Source organism: Puma concolor, chromosome D3 (assembly GCF_028749965.1).
Source record: "Puma concolor isolate L17-30 chromosome D3, mPumCon1.1.hap2, whole genome shotgun sequence".
Lineage (NCBI taxonomy): Eukaryota > Metazoa > Chordata > Mammalia > Carnivora > Felidae > Puma > Puma concolor.
The window spans coordinates 70,535,609-70,552,854 of record NC_141678.1 but is presented as its reverse complement, the minus strand read 5'-3'; the positions used below and the strand labels follow the sequence as shown (position 1 = coordinate 70,552,854).

The window sequence follows — 17,246 nt, the reverse complement described above, 5'->3', positions numbered from 1 at the left end:
GGGGTTCTCCTCTGTGGACAGGGAGGCAACATACCAATATTTCAGAAAGAATACTTTCCCACCCCAACTTGATGTAACCATGCAGAACAAATCTGCCCTCATCTAGTAAGAAGATGGATAAATAGGAACCATAGTCAAGTTCATTACCACCATCAATGGAGTAATGATGAGAACCTGGAATTTCATTCATCCAGTGACTGCATCTCAGAAATAGCCCTACATTTGAAATCAAGCCAGTTACTTTGGTGCTGATGAGTAGAATTAATGTGGCTACAATGTCAGAGACACCGAGCCCCTGCTGAAAATGGATAAGGCCAGCTTCGTAATGGGTGCAGGTGAACAGCAGGTGGAAACAACCCTAAATGGCAGAGTGGACACAGCTTTGGTTGGCTCAGAGGATTCTGGGAGTTCTACAGCGTGTCTTTTTGGCAGACAGGTGTACTAGCTGACTTCAGCCACTGCTCAGGGATTTGCGCTCTGGGATCGAATCCTTCCCTACAAGATATGGTGATGACATAAGTGTTTTAGCACAGAATGGAAAATATAGCCAGGCAATTTGGAAATTGTTTTCTACATAATTCAGAACGTTTACCCCACAATGTAACCTGTGAGGTGTCCATTTGGATTACCTGGAACAGTCTCTTTAAATTGAGAAGGTAGACCCATTTGGGGGTCAAGGTGAGACAATTCAGACTGAGGGGATACCATGGGAGACTTTAGGGATGGTCTTGTTATCTGCTGATGGAACCCCCCATTTAGCATTTGAATTGTCCTTTTTACTGACTGAAGAAGTATCACAGACCCAGGCTAAAGCAGATGAAAACTTAAGAAGCCCAAATACCCAGGAGCTTTTGATCAACATCTCGACTCTCTTTATGTGTTAAGCAAAGATTTATTAAATGTTTGAAACCTTCTGAGAGCCTGCATTATGACAGCGGTTTTCTCTCCTCTGTGGCACATACTTCCTCCGAGTAGGGACTCAAACTGGTGGAGGGAAGCGGGGAGAGAGGAAATGACACAGAGCTTCCCCGATCTCAATGCTCCGACCCAAATGGACTCCTTACAATCCCCTCATGTCCCCTTCTGGTCACCTGACTTTCCCCCAGCCCCCTAGCGACCACTGCTTTCTGTCCTCTAGTTTTGCTTTGTACAGAATGTCCTATAAATGGAGTCATAGCTGCTTTTTGAGGTTAAATTCCTTCCATTAGCATAATGCAGCCAGACTCATACATGTTGTTGTATGTGCAGTAGGTTGTTAGGAGTTTAAGTTTGATTCTAAAAATTACAGACACTTGGGATGCCTGGCTGGCTCAGTCAGTAGAGCATGCAACTCTTGATCTCAGGGTTGTGAGTTCAACCCCCATGTTGGGTGTAGAGATTACTTAAAAAGAAAAAAAATCTTAGGGCACCTTGGTGGCTCAGTTGGTTAAGTGTCCGACTCTTGGTTTTGGCTCAGGTCATGATCTCATGGTTCATGAGTTCAAGCCCCACACTGGGCTCTGCACTGACAGTATGGAGCCTGCTTGGGATTCTCCCACCCCCACCCTGCCCACCCTCATCTCAAAACAAATAAAAATTTTAAAAAATACATAAAATAAAATCTTTAAAAAAATTACAGACACAAGCCAAACTGTAGAAGTTCACTTCTGGGTGGGTGGTTCGTAAATAAAGAATGGTCTGATTTATTTTCTAGTCAGAGGCTGAGACTGCCAGAGACTAAAGCGGAGTCACCCAGAGGGGAGGTGATATAAGGGGAGTTTTCTCTGATATGTAAATGAACAGTCTTTTAGGGAATGGAATTTCCTGTAATTAACTTCTGGCTCTCTGCAGCGTCTAGGACTGCAGTGGGCACACAGAGGGGTGGGGGTGCGGGGGCTTCCTTCCAGAAATACATGCCTTGAAAGTAAAACAGTGATGTTTGCCTGGCAACAGTGCCCCTGGGCCAGAAATAAGGGCCAGGCCATGATAGCAGCTAAGAAAGTTCACTCACAGCTCTTCCTTACTTGTGAATGAAAATCTAGAACCTGATGCTTTTTCCTTAACCACTAGCTGCCGCTTCTCTCTGGTTACTTGCCTCTCAAGCCCTTTTGAAAATATAGAGAAGACATACTGATGTGTTTCAGAAGCCATAGGGCAGAGGAGAATTTGGGAACCAACAGGAGGCTCTCTTCCTGGTTGGTGGGGCAGACCTGGGGACATGGTGGCAGGGGTCCTGCCCTCAGCTGGGATGAGCCCGCGGTGTCTGAGCAAGAGTGGCTCTGGGACCCACAACATACTGGTGATCTGAATTCAAGAAAGTTTCAGTGGAGTGATTGGGCAAAAGTCAGAATCCTCTAGAATGAAAAGAAAATATCTTTAAAGAACATCCAGGAGTGGAGACTCAGTTTTATCAGAAGGGCTCACAAATCAGTAAGTACATCGGCTCAACTGATATCCTTAAATGGCTTTCCTGCCAGAGCCTGTGGGTGGGGACAGTTGTAGAGGAGCCTGTCCTCAATCATCAGACCTGGTCTCACACGGTGCACTGTCGAGCGAGTCGGAAGGCATCACGGCTCCGAGGGGACAGGAAACCAACGCTCCTACACTTCTCCGCGGCCACCTCTCAGCACGTGAGAGGCAAGACTGGAGTTGCCCTTTCCTGAGGGTCCCTTTCCTCCTGCCACCCCATCCCTTGGTGTTCCGGTGGGAAGCTGATTCTGGAGGTGCTGCTGGGGGGCGGTTGGACAGGGTTTCCCGTCGAGACCCCGTCACGGGACCATCGGGCCTTCTTCATCTATTGCTCTGACCAGTCCATTTTGCTTCTTTGTAAGCGTCAGGTACAGCCAAGGGGAGGCTTTGATTTTGCAAAGCATCGTAGGTGTTTGGGAAATAATCTAGCAGCAGCCGGCCTCTGAGGAGGGTAATTAGGGACCCCCGACAGATCCAACGGGAAGGTATAATTAATGCTCTGAGCATCTTCTTTGCAGAGGGAGCAGGGGGCACTGTGCTCAGTCCCAGCCGCCTGCCAGGGAATGGAGAACAGCCTTGCTCACCCTCACCCCAGAAGGGTGGGCCCCGGCCCGCTGCTCCAGCGAGCGAGCACAGGGTGGGCTCCCGGTCTGGGCCACTTGTTTCTATGCCTCCACCCGCTCTGAGCCTGATCTCGTGTGTCTGGGAGACAGAAGGAAGGTTGGGGGAGAAGCATGTTCCAATAAGCCTTCCATTTCACCCTTCTGGCCCCTCATGAGGAGAGGGCGAATTTAAATGGGGACACAGTCCCTGAAGAATGAAAGCCCAGGCCACAGTAGCTGAGTGTGTGGTGTGGGGAGGACAAGGTGGGAAGGTTGGTTTCTCCCCTCATACTGAATGGCTGCTTAGGGCTACCCCTGCGTCCAGGCCAGGCTGGGGGGCAGGGGTTCCGACAGCCTCACCTCCTCTACCAGAAGTCTCTGCCAGGTGTTGTCCCTGTGTATGGAAATGAAGGTGATGATTAAAACCTTCCCTGCCTTCAAAGAGCGTATAATGCGGTCAAAAAGATGAAATACTGACTATGATTTTCGGAAGGATAAGGAAATGATCTCGGTCAACATTTACGTGGGACTTGCTCTGTGCCGAGCGCTGTGTTAGCATTTTACATGCATTCATTCTGTAGTCTTCCCATCAGCCTCTCGATGCAGGCTCTTCACAGAGTAGTAACACAACCCGCCCAAGGTCATATGACCAGGAAGTGGCCCAGGATGTCTGGCTCCAGAGCCATGCTCTAACCTGTACGTTGCTGGACCTCCACCACCACGCACATCAGAGTCCTGGTAAGCAGCGAGGAAGAGGCATACTTAGAACGCACAGGGGCATGTCCGTTTAGCAGTGGGTCAGGGAAGGCTCCACGCCGATGAGGTTCGAGCTGGTCTTGAAGGATGGGGACATCTTAGGTAGTTTTGTGGTGACAATGGGCACCAGTGTGAGTAAAGATTGGGGGGGGGTGGGAAGACCTGGAATGTGTTCAGGGGACAGAGAGAAATCTGGGCATGTGGACAAATGGGATGAGGAAAGAGGCAGAGGAGAATGACCTTTGTTCTGAAAGTTAGTGGTTGCCAAGGACCCCCAACAATGGAAACCAGGGGAAGTGCTTGTGAGATGTACAGATCGCCCAAAGTTACTGGCTTGGAGTCATGGAGGTCCATCTTGAATGAGCTCCCCAGGGAACCCGTGAGCCCCCCCGCCCCTCCCAGTTTGAGAACACCAGGAAGAACAAAGGAGGGCTGCAGAATTGGGGAAGGAGGGGTCGGGAGTAGGACAGGAGTTTCACTTTATGCTGGGAGAGGTTGCTCTGCTTTTCCCGTTGGCCCTGGGCAGGCCTTCCTCCTACGGTATGGCTCTTGCTGATTCTTAGTACCGGGGAGGGTGTTGTGGAGCACAGCAGTTACAGGCTCTGCAGTCCTTGTTGCTCGCAGCCTGAAGAAACCTGCAAGCCCTGGCCGACAGCAAGATCTACTCTCTGGATAGCAGGGGATCATGGGGCTCAGGAAGGCCTTGGGAAAGCCCCCAGGCACCGTGCTTCCTTGCAGCACACAAATACACCCCTGTCTGATCTAGAAGAAACTAGGTCAAGGGAAAAAGAAATCAGGCTATGGAGGAGTAGAATTTTTAGCCTCAGGGGTCAATGGGGGTGTTGCATGGATGCTGTGATTCTTGTGGACGTGCTAGTTCCCAGAAGACCTTCTGGTGAGCGTGCCGTGGAAATTGAAAGAATACACACAAGGAATGGGAAAGTCACACACGGAAGGGGGGGGGGTGGCATGAAAGCTGCCTTTAGGCATTTGCAAGTCTATCATACGGATGAGGAGTGAAGCTTGTTCGCTGAGACTCTGGGGACACACGTGAGCCAAAGCATGAGACAGAAATCTATGTAATACGATAATAATAGCTAACATTTACCGAACTCCTCAAACTGCTCTGCTTCATATGGATCAACTTACTTCATCCTCATAACACCCCCATGAGGTAGGGACTCTCATTATATCCATTTTTACAGAGAGGAATCTGAGGCACAGAGAGGGGAAGCACTCTATCTATGGTCACACAGGCTGTAAGAGACAAGCTGGGTTCCACCCCAGGCTGTGCGGATGTAGCACCCCCCATCTGAATATGCAGCTCTGCTGCCTTTCACGTGAGGAAACCCTCTAAAGCTAAGTGGGGGACTGGGCTCCTAACAGGCTGAGGTGTCCGGGCACAGCACGGACAAGCTCGTGGAGAGATGTGCCAACACCACCCTCCTGGTGGACATCTAGAGCACAGCTTCCAAGACTGTGGCGTGCACTCGAATACTCAGGGATCTGGGCTGATTGAAAGCAGATTCCGTTTCATCAGGGGGACAAGGTGATGCCGATGCTGCAGCACTGACCTTGGACCAGCAAAGCCATCGCTGACCTTTAATATCACACCTTGCCCTAAGGAATTATGATCTGCCTTGCTCGCAGGCCAGGCAGATTTCTCATTCAGAGCAGCAGGCTGACCTATAATAGGGGTTAATTCTTTGTGTTACAGACACCCATCAAAAGATCATTTAGAAAAACAACACCCTCCCAGAGGCCCCTCTAAGCACAGAGGTACGGTCCCCCGCTCTCCAGTCTTTTCCCCCTGAAGGCATAATTCTTACTTGTGCCAATATCCGTATCAGGCGTGCTAGAAGCCTTTTTAAAAAGACAGAACACCACAGCAAATAGCCGTTCTTATTGTTGACTCCACACTCATTCTATTAAACTCATTTCCATGAAAATGTGCAGCAGGGAACCTCTCAAGCCGAGGAAAGGAACACACAATCTTAAAAGCCAAGTGCACAGCACAATCCTTAGTAAGTCATCGGGTACATTCTGTTTATGCAGCTGAAATGCACACGGGGGAAGGAATAATATGGTTAAATCAGCTGCAGTGAGTTTTCATTACCTTCAAGATGCCCTAAATGCTCATATGTCCCCTTTTTTCAGGGCTGCCCCTTCCCCATTCCATGCTCTAGGGGATCCTGTCCAATGAAATTCACAGTCTCTGCCTAGGTTTCCATGGAAATCAACCAAAGCCCAGTTAAGTTCCTATAGGTCTGCAGACTCCATGTGGTTTCCTGTCTTTATATTTTAAAAAATTGTGATAGAACCGCTTTTTTAAAAAAGAATTTATTCTCGGGGTGCCTGGGTGGCTCAGTCGGTTAAGCATCCAGCTCTTGGTTTTGGCTCAGGTCACGATCTCATGGTTTGGGAGATGGAGCCTGGCGTCAGGCTCCTCGCTGGCAGGTGCGGAGCCTGCTTGGGATTCTCTCTCTGCCCCTCCCCCACTCACTCTGTCTCTCAGAAGAAATAAACTTAAAAAGGAATTTTTTTTAATACTTTATTTTCAACTGTGGCAAAATACACTCAACATAAAATTCACCATCGTAAGCAGTTTTAAGTGTACAATTCAGCGACACCGAGTAGGTTCGCACTGTTGTGAATCCATCCATCCATCTCACGCAAGTGAGTCTGTACCCATGCAAGACGATCCCAGACTGCGTGCCCCCGGCCCCTGGCAACCACCCGTCTACTTCGTCTCTGTCAATCTGGCTGTACCGTCTTTTTGTCACTGGCTTATTTCTCTCAGCATAATCTACTTCCCCTTACCTTTAGGCAGCAGGAAAGTGGGAGCAACGGGGTGGGCTTCCTTTTAAAAAGCACTTTCTTGAAATGCAGTTGCCTTCTAATTCAACTACAGCTTACATCACAGGTAAAAGCTCTGGCCATGACCCTCATGGGGTCCAAACCATGAAGTCTGAATTCTACCACAGTTCAAAGACATGACAAAATGTTTTGTTTGTTTGGAGATGTACAGGGATCGCCGGCTGTCCTCCCGCCATCGTCACCAGGGATGCGCCGCTGAGCTGGTTAGAGAGGTCGATGGAGGGAAGGCTTGTTAAGCTGCTTCAGCCTCAGTTTCCCCATCTGCTTGAGTTCCTGGTCTCCAAGTTTCCCTCTGCGGGGCGCTAGAGTCCTAGGATGCTGCACCACAACACAGCAAACTTTAAATGAGGGGCCCTGCTGGGCCAAAGTGGCTCGTTTTTAATGGGCTGGTCTGTGAGCAAAGACTCCTTTTAGGAAGATGTATTAACTGCCAGGCCATAATTAGACATTTGTCTCGCTGACTTTCACAGGGCAATCTGGCAGCACCCTGGGGCAGCTGCTCTCAGAACTGCTACCCATCAGAAGCACCTGGGGAACTTCAGAGAATCCCGATTCTCAGGCCACCTGCCGTAGCAATGACGTCAGAATCTCTGCGGCTAGGCCCCGAGCATTAGTACTTTTTAAAACTCCCCAGGTGATTTCGGTTTATAGCCACACTTGAGAACCAGTGTCCCATAGACCTTGGTCCACCTGCTTTGAAGGGTAAACAGTGTTCTCAAGGTTCCCCAATTAGTGCAGCTTCTATTTTTAGCTCCTCTCAGAATGAGATGAATCCTTGAATAGCCACAGAGGTCTTCTCCGGGCAGCTGACCCCAAGGAAGTAAAAATTTACTGGAAAGCAACCTATAATAACAACGGCTGCCATTTATTGAAAACGTACGATATGCTAGGCACTACGCCAAGTGCTACTTTATTATTGGCCCATTTCATTATTAAAATGACCCTGTGAGAAAAGTATAGAGCGGTGAATAACTTGGCCAAGGCCAGATGAGCTAAAAGTTGGCAGTGCTGAGATTCAATCCCAGCAGCGGACAAAACGAAGTCCCTATAATCACGGAGCATCCTTGTTAGCAGGACAGATAGATGAACAAATGAATGTATAACATGTCCGGTGAAGATAGTACTAGGAATGAAAATAAAGCAGGGTAAGGAGATAGAGTGAAGGATTAGGTGGGTGGTCCGGGAAAGCCTCTGTGATAAGGGGACATTAGTGACTCTCGTAGCCATAGGGGGAACATCCAAGATGTTGATCTGTGAGTCCCAAGTCTTCCTTTCTGTCCCCCACCTCCATCCCCAAATGAGAGCAGCACTTTCAACTTTCTCCCCTCACCTAGCAAACCCTCCTTGGAGATCTCTCAACAACATCCAGATAAAAGTAACTGAGAACATCTTTACGCGGGGTAGAGCTAACGTCTGTGGAACACCCATTATGCACAAGGGATTTTTCTTTTTTTTCTTTTTGCCAGCATTAGCTCAGCTAATGTAAAAATAAATATATATATTTTTTCATTTTCTATATGGGGAAATTATTTCAGCCCCTACATCCTCTGCCTGGCTTGATAGGCCCACAGTGGAATCTCAGGAATCGACTGCCAGTCAATAAATTATTTGGAGGTTTGCTGGCCACGTGAATATCACAGGGCAAGGGTAACAGCCATGTTCAACTCCAGCCCTCTGAAATCTTGGGGCTCCCTCAGGTGTGAGCCGCCGCTGTGAATCTCCATCTGACATTATCTTGAGGCTGCATTGTGGTAGCTGGGCCCTTTGTGCTGCTAATCTTGCTGGGGGTCAACCCGGAGGTCAGACTCAGCACCTTAGTGCATCGTTCCCCCCTCCACTCTCAAAAAGAAAGAGAAGGCTAACCCCAGGGCACTGTGGAGTAAGGTGTACAATAATAATGAACATTTGCCAGGGGCTGACCACGTGGCAGGTACCATCCCGAGCTCTCTGTGTTCTTTCATGATTGTCATGATAGTCTCACAGCGTGGGCACTATCATTGTCCCCGCTCTTTGGCAGGGAGTTGAGGCAGGGAAGTCAACGACCCAGTACCAACATCACCCAGTCCCACAGCAGACAGTGCTGTTCCTATTTCTGGCCTTCCCCTCACAGCTGCTCATATACCATCCCTTCCCAGAGGATAAGAATTCTCCCCCGTTTAGCTTACAGAGCATGCTCAGAAGAATAAATGGAACTTTCTTGGGCTTTCCTTTCTCAGAAGGGTCTGAGGCATAAATCACGACCTTTGTTAAAGATAACGAAGATGGAGGGGTGCCTGGGTGGCTCATCTGGTTAGGCATCTGACTTAGGTTCAGGTCATGATCTCCCGGTTGGTGAGTTCGAGGCCCCGCATGGGACTCTGCACTGACTGCACGGAGTCTCCTTGGGATTCTCTCTTTCTCCCTCTCTCTGCCCCTCCCCGACTTGTGCTTTCTCTCCCTTTCAAAATAAATACACTTAAAAAAAAAGATAACTAAGAGGGAATCGAGACTAAGAAAAGTGAGATGGTCTTGCTTTTTTCTATGGAAGCATGGTCCGGTGGAATTTAGAAGGGCGTGGCAGATTTTCGAACCCTGGGGGGGCTGGATTATACAGATGGCTATGGGTGGGACTGGCACTGGGCCCAGGCAGCTTACCTGAAGGGGTTAGAAATCCCTATCTCGGGGGCCTTTGAAGGGCAGGAGCCTGGGGAAGTTGGCACTGGTCAGTGCTAAGCTCCTGCTGTGGGCAAGCTCCGGACAGGGTCCAGCCTGTACGTAGGAAAGGAAGTAGCTGCCTGTAGAACGTGGGAGAATGAGCCAGAAAAACTCTGCTACTTCTGAACTTGGCTACCTCTCTGTCCTGAGGCCGGAAAGTCTCCACTACAGAGTCACTGTTTTTAGTTCAGTGTTTCCCAAAATGGGTCAACATCCCCAAAATGCTGGCAGGAGGAGATAACACTGTGTGAACGAACACCCTTGGGGCAAGTGGGCAATAACGAAGAAGTTTATTTACAGTCTCAGGATCTCCTAGGTGGGGATTCAGGATATACCACCTGTCATACCTCTTTGTCCACATAACCATTGTTTTCTAGGTGTATCCTGGGGACCAATCTTTCTCCAGATTCCTTGGGAAAGACTGGGCCAGGTCCTTGTTTACACGTTTACTACCTGGGAGAGGAAACATATTGACCTATTAGCCATTGTCTTCTATTATATTAGCAAGGTCTAATGTCATCATGGCTCCTGTGGAATGAAAACTCACACTTCGAGCCTCACTTATCTCTGGGCCCCTGAGGGCAGGGACCGCTTATACCTGCTGTGCCCCAGGTCCGCAGGCAGAAGAGGCTGAAGGCACAGGTGACCACATGTTACAAAAGCCCTCAGAAATGTTGGCTACTCAGAGTTCACCGAGACTCTGGCCTCAAGGGTGGGCAGTGCAGGCCCGTGGGGGTAGGGCAGGCCTGTTGGATGGGTGCCGTTGCCCCCTTCCCCCAACCACTGGGGAAGCACAGGCTGCAGGGGATGGAGGAAGTCTGTGGGTGGGCTGGCCGAAAGGCCCTGACACCAGCTCCAGCCCCCCTTCAATGTTGCTTCTGTCAGGGTCAGAACCCAGCTCTGGGCTCAGTAACCCTGTCTGCCCCTGCCCTCAAGAAGGGTCTTCTCTCCTTGGCCGCTGGGCTGCCTGGATCACATTATTAATCAAGGATCACATCTTGTCTCTGCAGAAACACTTCTCTTCCAAAAAAACCCTGCAGGTCCCCAGCACACATCTCATTTCTGAAATGTCTCACTCGCTGAGGGACCGCCCGAGTCACCCGCTCTGGGGAATTCCGGTCCCATTTCAGAAGCTTTGTTGACAGGCATTTCTTAAATTTTTCTGGTGGGTCTGGCTGTGTGTGAGGGACTCTGAGTTGGGGGGCTGTCCTCAGGGAGCTTACAAGCCAATTCTGCACAGGCAGTTTGCTGGTTTGATTGCAAAGACCATCATTAAGTCAGGGACACTCAGTGCTGGGCGAGGGAAGGGTGGGGCAGTCACTGTGTGAAGACGTTTTGGAGGCCTCTTAAAAATATGAAATTATGGGGGCGCCTGGGTGGCTCGGTCGGTTAAGCGTCCGACTTCGGCTCAGGTCATGATCTCACGGTCCGTGGGTTCGAGCCCCGCGTCGGGCTCTGTGCTGACAGCTCAGAGCCTGGAGCCTGTTCCCGATTCTGTGTCTCCCTCTCTCTCTGCCCCTCCCCTGTTCATGCTCTGTCTCTCTCTGTCTCAAAAATAAACATTAAAAAAATATATATGTAAATTATGAACACAAAATCAGGTGTGAAATTGAATATTTATTTTTGAATCAGAAAACTGCAGATTAAAAATTAGAAAAAGCTGGCAAATACTATGAACATCACATAATTCACAAAAATAACATTTTTACCAATTAGCTGCTTGCCACACTGCAGGTAGCAAACACGTGAATGTACTGCATAATCTCTGATCGTCTCTTCTATGATAATTTTGTTTAAAAAACTTTTTAAGGTTTATTTTATTTTTGAGAGAGAGAGAGAGAGAGAGAGAGAGTGACAGAGTGCGAGCAGGGGAGGGGCAGAAAGAGGAGGGAAACAGAGAATCCCAAGCAGGCTCCAGACTCTGATCTGTCAGCACAGAGCCCGACGTGAGGCCCAAACCCATGAACCGTGAGATCATGATCTAAGCCGATGTTGGACACTTAACTGACTGTGCCACCCAGACACCCCTCTGTGACAATTTTGTAATATACTTTTGTTACAGCCAGAAGTTAAAGCTAGTTCAGTCTTTGAAAGATCATTGAAAATCTAACTCAGTCTTTCCTCTATTACGGCGGACACTTTAGAATGATTGGTATTTTATAATTTTCTCTCGGCGCCAAAACTAGTCATTTGGTCAGGTCATGTAAGTTTTTAGGACTATTGTCAAGTTTGGGGCAAACCGTACCCACTAGGCACTCATCTGTACATAGGCTGTAAGATTTGGGGGCTTTTCTAGTTTTCTCATGTGGTGACTAAACTTCTATGTTTTGAATCGATGGCACTCATTAACCAAGCTGTCGTTAACCAAGCTGGGCTGGGGGGTAGCCACGGGGGGCCCTGCTTCCTTTGTGTGAGGACACTCCATGACTTGATTCAGTGGCCACAGAAGGATTCCTGCAAACTATTCCTCCACCAACAACTGAACTGTATATAAAAGGAACTGCACACCATGTAACTAGATCCCACTAGACCCAAGCTAAACGTTCCCCTAGCCCAACCTCCTCTTAGAGGTCCCCAGTGCCAGGCCATTCCAGCGCCACCCGACAGGAGGGCAAGTGTGGTGGGGGGCACGTCAGAATGGAAAGAGACAAGTTCTTAGCTAACTGCTGTCAAAATATCTCAGTTTGCAAATAAATATTACAGAAATATACGACCACGTGAACACATCGTGAGAGGTCCTGAGTTTGCTTCGTGAACTCTGCGGTGCATCTGGCCCCCAGCAGGAATAAGGGCCAAAGAAGAGGGAGCGGCAGAGGCAGACAGGGAGGCATGTTGTCAGGATTTTCAAGATAGGGAAGCAGGTACATACTCCAGGAACCTTCCTTAGAGTAAACTATGGCAGGACCTGTCTTCTCATAGGCTGAGGCAGATTGTCTTGTCACCCCAGAGAGCTTGTAAAGAGGGGAAGATTACCGTGGAAGCCAGGGTGGTTCTGAAGGGTGTTTCTTTCCCTGCTTACAAGGCAAGCTGGTATGATCCCTGGCCACCAGCAAAGGTCTCTGATCTCCCCTTGCCACCTGGCTGCCTTAAATTCCTTTACCAAGAGCCAAAACCCTTGGTTTCACTTTTAGAGGAACAGCCAAAAAGCAAATTCCTTGGCTCCCCCAAAAGAGTATACAGTGGCTGATGACTGAAGTGAGGACAGTCCTTTGGGGAAACGCCCTTAACCTGTGAAGTGTGTTCCAACTCCAGGTCAGAACTGAATTGGAAATAGGGTCAATGCAGATGTAATTAGTTAAGAGGAAGTCATCAGGATGGACCTCAACCCAGTATGACTGGTGTCCTTATTGAAAGGGGACATTTGGACACAGACACCCACATGGGGAGGAAGCCCTAAGGCGAAGGCAGAGATGGAGTGAAGCTTCTACAAGCCAAGACATGCCAAAGACTGCCAGCAAAGCGCCAGAAGCGAGGTGACAGGCACGGAATAGATTCTCCCTCTCAGCACTTAGAGGAACCAACCCGGAGAACACCTTGGTCTCAGCCTGGTAGCGTCCAGACCTGGGAGATGATAGGTTTCTATTCTTCAAGCCGCTCGGTTTGTGGTGCTTTGTGGACAGGAGCTCTAGCAAACGACTACCAAGCCCAGACCCCGTGATGGGTTTCATTTCGTTTTCTTCCCACAATGACGATTTCCATCTGTGTTTTTAAGCAGCAAAAATCAAACTTCTCCCAAATCCTTTCTGGCGTCCCTTTTCTGCTGGTGACCTGACTCTCAGGTGCCCCCGTGCTGGGGGTCCACAGCGCCCTGAAGCACTTTCCTGAGCAGGAGCACCTGGCTCTGGTGTCCCTGCAGCCTGTGCTCCCCTGCCAGACAGAGATGCCTCACATGCCGTGTTGGGAACAGGAGGTTCAAGTCCTGGGCCAGCAGCTGACTTGCTGGTGACTTAGAGTAACTGTCTCAACCTCACTGAACCTCAGCTTCCCTCATCTGCACACAATGGAGAGAACACCTCCTAAGGGTGCTGCCAGGATTAAACAGAAAATGTGTGATGCACTCCGCTTGAATACTGTCACTCTGCCCTTCTTTTCTCTGGCTCTGTTTGTTTGTTTTTTTCTAAGTTTATTTGTATTTATTTTGAGAAAGATACAGAAAGCAAGCAGGGGAGGGGCAGAGAGAGAAGGAGACAGAATCCCAGGCAGGCTCCATCCACGCTGTCAGCACAGAGCCGGATACGGGGCTTGAACTCGCGAACCACGTGATCATGACCTGAGTGGAGACCAAGAATTGGACACTTAACCGACTGAGCCACCCAGGCGCCCCCAGGCTGTTTTGATGGAGGCTTCAATGGTTTCCTTGTGCTTGTGATGCCCAAACTCCTCAGCGTGAGTTCTGAGGTTCTCACCCATCTGCCCTCTTCCCTTCCCAGCCTTCCAGCCTTCCACTCCCTGCTCCCCTGGAGTGACGCGCTGCCATCCGCGAGATGTCCCCCACGGTTCCCTTGCAGTTGCCCTCACCTGGAATGCCTCCTCTCTCACTCCCCACCCAGGTCCTGCCAACCCTCAAGGCTACCTTCACACCCACGCCCTCAAGACATGCTCTTTCCCAATGAGCTCTAATTTAGAGGGAAGATGGGGCTAGAAGAGGGGGACGGGAAGGAACGTTTTCACCAAAAGACCCCTGTGCACTCATTTCACACTGGGTATTTCCTGCCACCTTGTCTGCTGTGCTGAGATTTTAGTCTGTGCTCTGGCTTTCTGGTTTGATCATCCGTGGCAGGACAGTAAACAGTGCTGTTTACCAAGTGCGTTCAATTCACACTGGTTTCTGAGAGCGACCAGCTGAAGGAGAAGCGTGATTGCCCCCTTACTATACCCAGCACACACGTTTCACTGTCAGAGTCTGGTGATGGGGACAGTGACGGGACGTTAATGACTGCCATCTGGATGCCGCTCTCCTGTCTCTCTCTGAGAGGGTGGTGTGGGTGCAGGGTGAAGGAGGCGGCAGAGCCGGAGGCTGGCAATAAGGCCGCATCTTCCTGGGTACATTAGTGCCACCTATGTGGTGTCACCGAAGCCCTCTCTATGCAGATAACTCTTCCAGGAAGTCTTCTGCCGGGCCTGCTAGTCCCATGTTCAGAATAAATTACATGGGGTAACATTCCGGGTGTGCAGGGGGGCTGCTGTTACGACACAGAAGGACACCTGTCATTCATTCGCCGAGTATTAAGTGTTCACAGCTGGGGAGATATAGGCGGCCACGAGCCCACTCTAAAGTGTTTACAGCGGGGCTGCTGGATGGCGAGGACACCGTGGGAACAGGGACTATGGAAGGCGCCAAGAGCCCCGGGTGGCCTGAGCACTTTGCGTGTGTGGGAAGTGGCTGTGGAGAAAGGAGGCGGAGAAATGCCCACCTAAGGTCGGAGGCTGGGCCCACCAGGGGCAGCTCCCAGAGAAACCGAGTCCCGCAAGACGGGGACATGCTTCGCGGAAGGGATTCGGGCTGGCTGTTTGCCAGAGAGCAGGAGGTTTACCCCATATGCATACAGTCCCACGACTTTCTTTTGATTGTAATCATTTTGGATAGAAATGTTCCCAGAATATTAAGGGCACGGTTTTCAATAGCTTCAAAGCTCTTGTTCTCTCTCATTCTTTTTTTGTTTTCTTCCAAGCAGCAGGACCTCTTTGATTCTTCCCCATCGTCTCTTGCCCTTACTGGGCACTTCCTATTGAGTCAGAGGTGGGAAGTCACAGACATGATCGTGGGCCTGCCCTGCACCCCTGTGGCAGCCCCTGGGCAGAACCCCAGGGCCCCGAGGAACACCGTTTGAAAATGTCTGGGTCGGAAAGAGCACCGGACATACCACTCATTAGTCACATAAGCCTCGGCAATCTTAGCCACTCTCAGTCTTAGTTTCCTCATCTGTAAAATGGGAGACAGCAATACAGTCCTACCTAGTCCACGGGATTCCCATGGGAATCATCCGGTAACCGAATAATCAAACCTGTGGGAAGTCACTGGACCCTGGAAAGGGCTTTACCAACCCAAGTTTCTATCATCATTCACATCATACACACAGCTGGCTTCTTAAAATAGACTGATTTAACACCCTTCTGCAGGGTCAAGATTTTGAACAGCAGGATCCCGAGTCCTCACACACTGCAGCTCGTGGATATCAAAGGAAGGCAGAAACCCCTCTCCAGAGCCTGATAGCTGTGATTTTTTTTGGTTAATGCTGATGTCTGCCTTTTTCTCCTGTCTCCTTCCTTGTCAGACTCTCAGCTGTCACTTCTCTGTGCAGTCCCTAGTTTGTTGCCCCTAATCCATTGGGGATTTGACAACCAGATAATGAAGTTTGTTGGAATCGTGTGCAAAAGTGAGGGTACGCTGGCTCAGGTGAAATGTAGACCCTTCGTGTATGGGCTGGGCACCCTCTGTTTAGCAGTTGAGAATCTACCCTCCATTTGCCTGTGGCTCAGATGAATGGGGCTGCAAGACAGGACTCCTGTCCTTGCTCACGAGTCCAAAACTTATATTGCACTTGGGAGCTGCCAGCCAGCCCCACGCGGTGCTCTCCCCCACGGGACACCAGAGGAGATCACCGGCTGGAAGCTGAGTTGATAGAAACAGGTGTCCTTGCCCGAGCTGTCCCATCCCATCTAGCTGGCTCTGGTCCTTTTCTTTCTTTCCTCACACACGCCCTGGCTCTGTTCCATCAAGTCATAAGAAGAGCTCTGTCTACTGAGGGTTCCTCCCTGCCAAGCACTGTGCTAAGCACTTCGCATTCTTTATTTTATTCAGTCCTTAGAACAAACCTATGAAATAGGTTCTGTTACTTTCTTCTTACAGGTAAGAACATTGAGCTTAGAGGATAAATAACTTGTTCAAGGTCACACATTTTTTAAGGAATAGGACCAGGGCTTATATCCTGATGGCTACACTCCAGGGTAGCATGTACCATGTAGTGCTTGGAGAACAATGAAGTATTTCCTCTCGAGAGTGGACAGGAGGCTAACTGGGACTGGATGAGGCCCTGCAGCGAGGCTCTGGGTGAGAATACCCAAGACCTTGGTTATAGGCAGACAACAGTCAGGTGGTATGATTTCTAGAGCAGCAGGAAGGCTGCTTGAAAAATACTGCCTCCACCTGCTGGCTGATGCCTGAACATCTCTTTCCTTGGGATTCAACTTTCCCTTTTTACAGTGAAGAGTAAAACTTAAAATAGAAGTATCACCAGGCTGCACATGACTGTGTGCTAAAATTCACACTACAGTGTAAATGACTGACTGTGGCTTTGTTTTCAAGATCTATGGAGGATTTTGAGAGAAGGAACGAGGGGATGAGGGAGACCAGGGAAGGAGATGGGGGACAGCCAACTGTGGATGGAAGCTCTAATGAGGGGGAGGGGATACAGAGAGGGGAGACCAGAAGATTACAAGATAGCCTCGAGCAACTCTGCAGTTTTGTCTAAACTCAGCCCAGGTTCTAGACCCTCTCACTCTCTTAAACCACTGGGGCTGTTTTCTTCACAAAAGTGGACTGGGCCGGAGCCTACTACTGAACATCCTTTCAAGTAAAACCCGAGAATGATAGAAACCTATTTTGCAAAGCAATTCTCTAGGCGAGATGTCTTTTTTTTTTAATTTTTTTTTTTTTTTTAACGTTTATTTATCTTTGAGACAGAGAGAGACAGAGCATGAACGGTGGAGGGTCAGAGAGAGGGAGACACAGAATCTGAAACAGGCTCCAGGCTCTGAGCAGTCAGCACAGAGCCCGACGCGGGGCTCGAACTCACGGACCGCGAGATCATGACCTGAGCCGAAATCGGACGCTTAACCGACTGAGCCACCCAGGCGCACCCCCCCTTT

General features: G+C 49.5%; 1 protein-coding gene across 2 annotated transcripts in view; it reads right to left on the bottom strand.

Moving 5' to 3' along the window:
* The window catches only part of MAPK4 (mitogen-activated protein kinase 4), a 152,694-nt gene that overhangs the window by 13,530 nt on the left and 121,918 nt on the right, over positions 1 to 17,246 (bottom strand). The window lies entirely within an intron of this gene.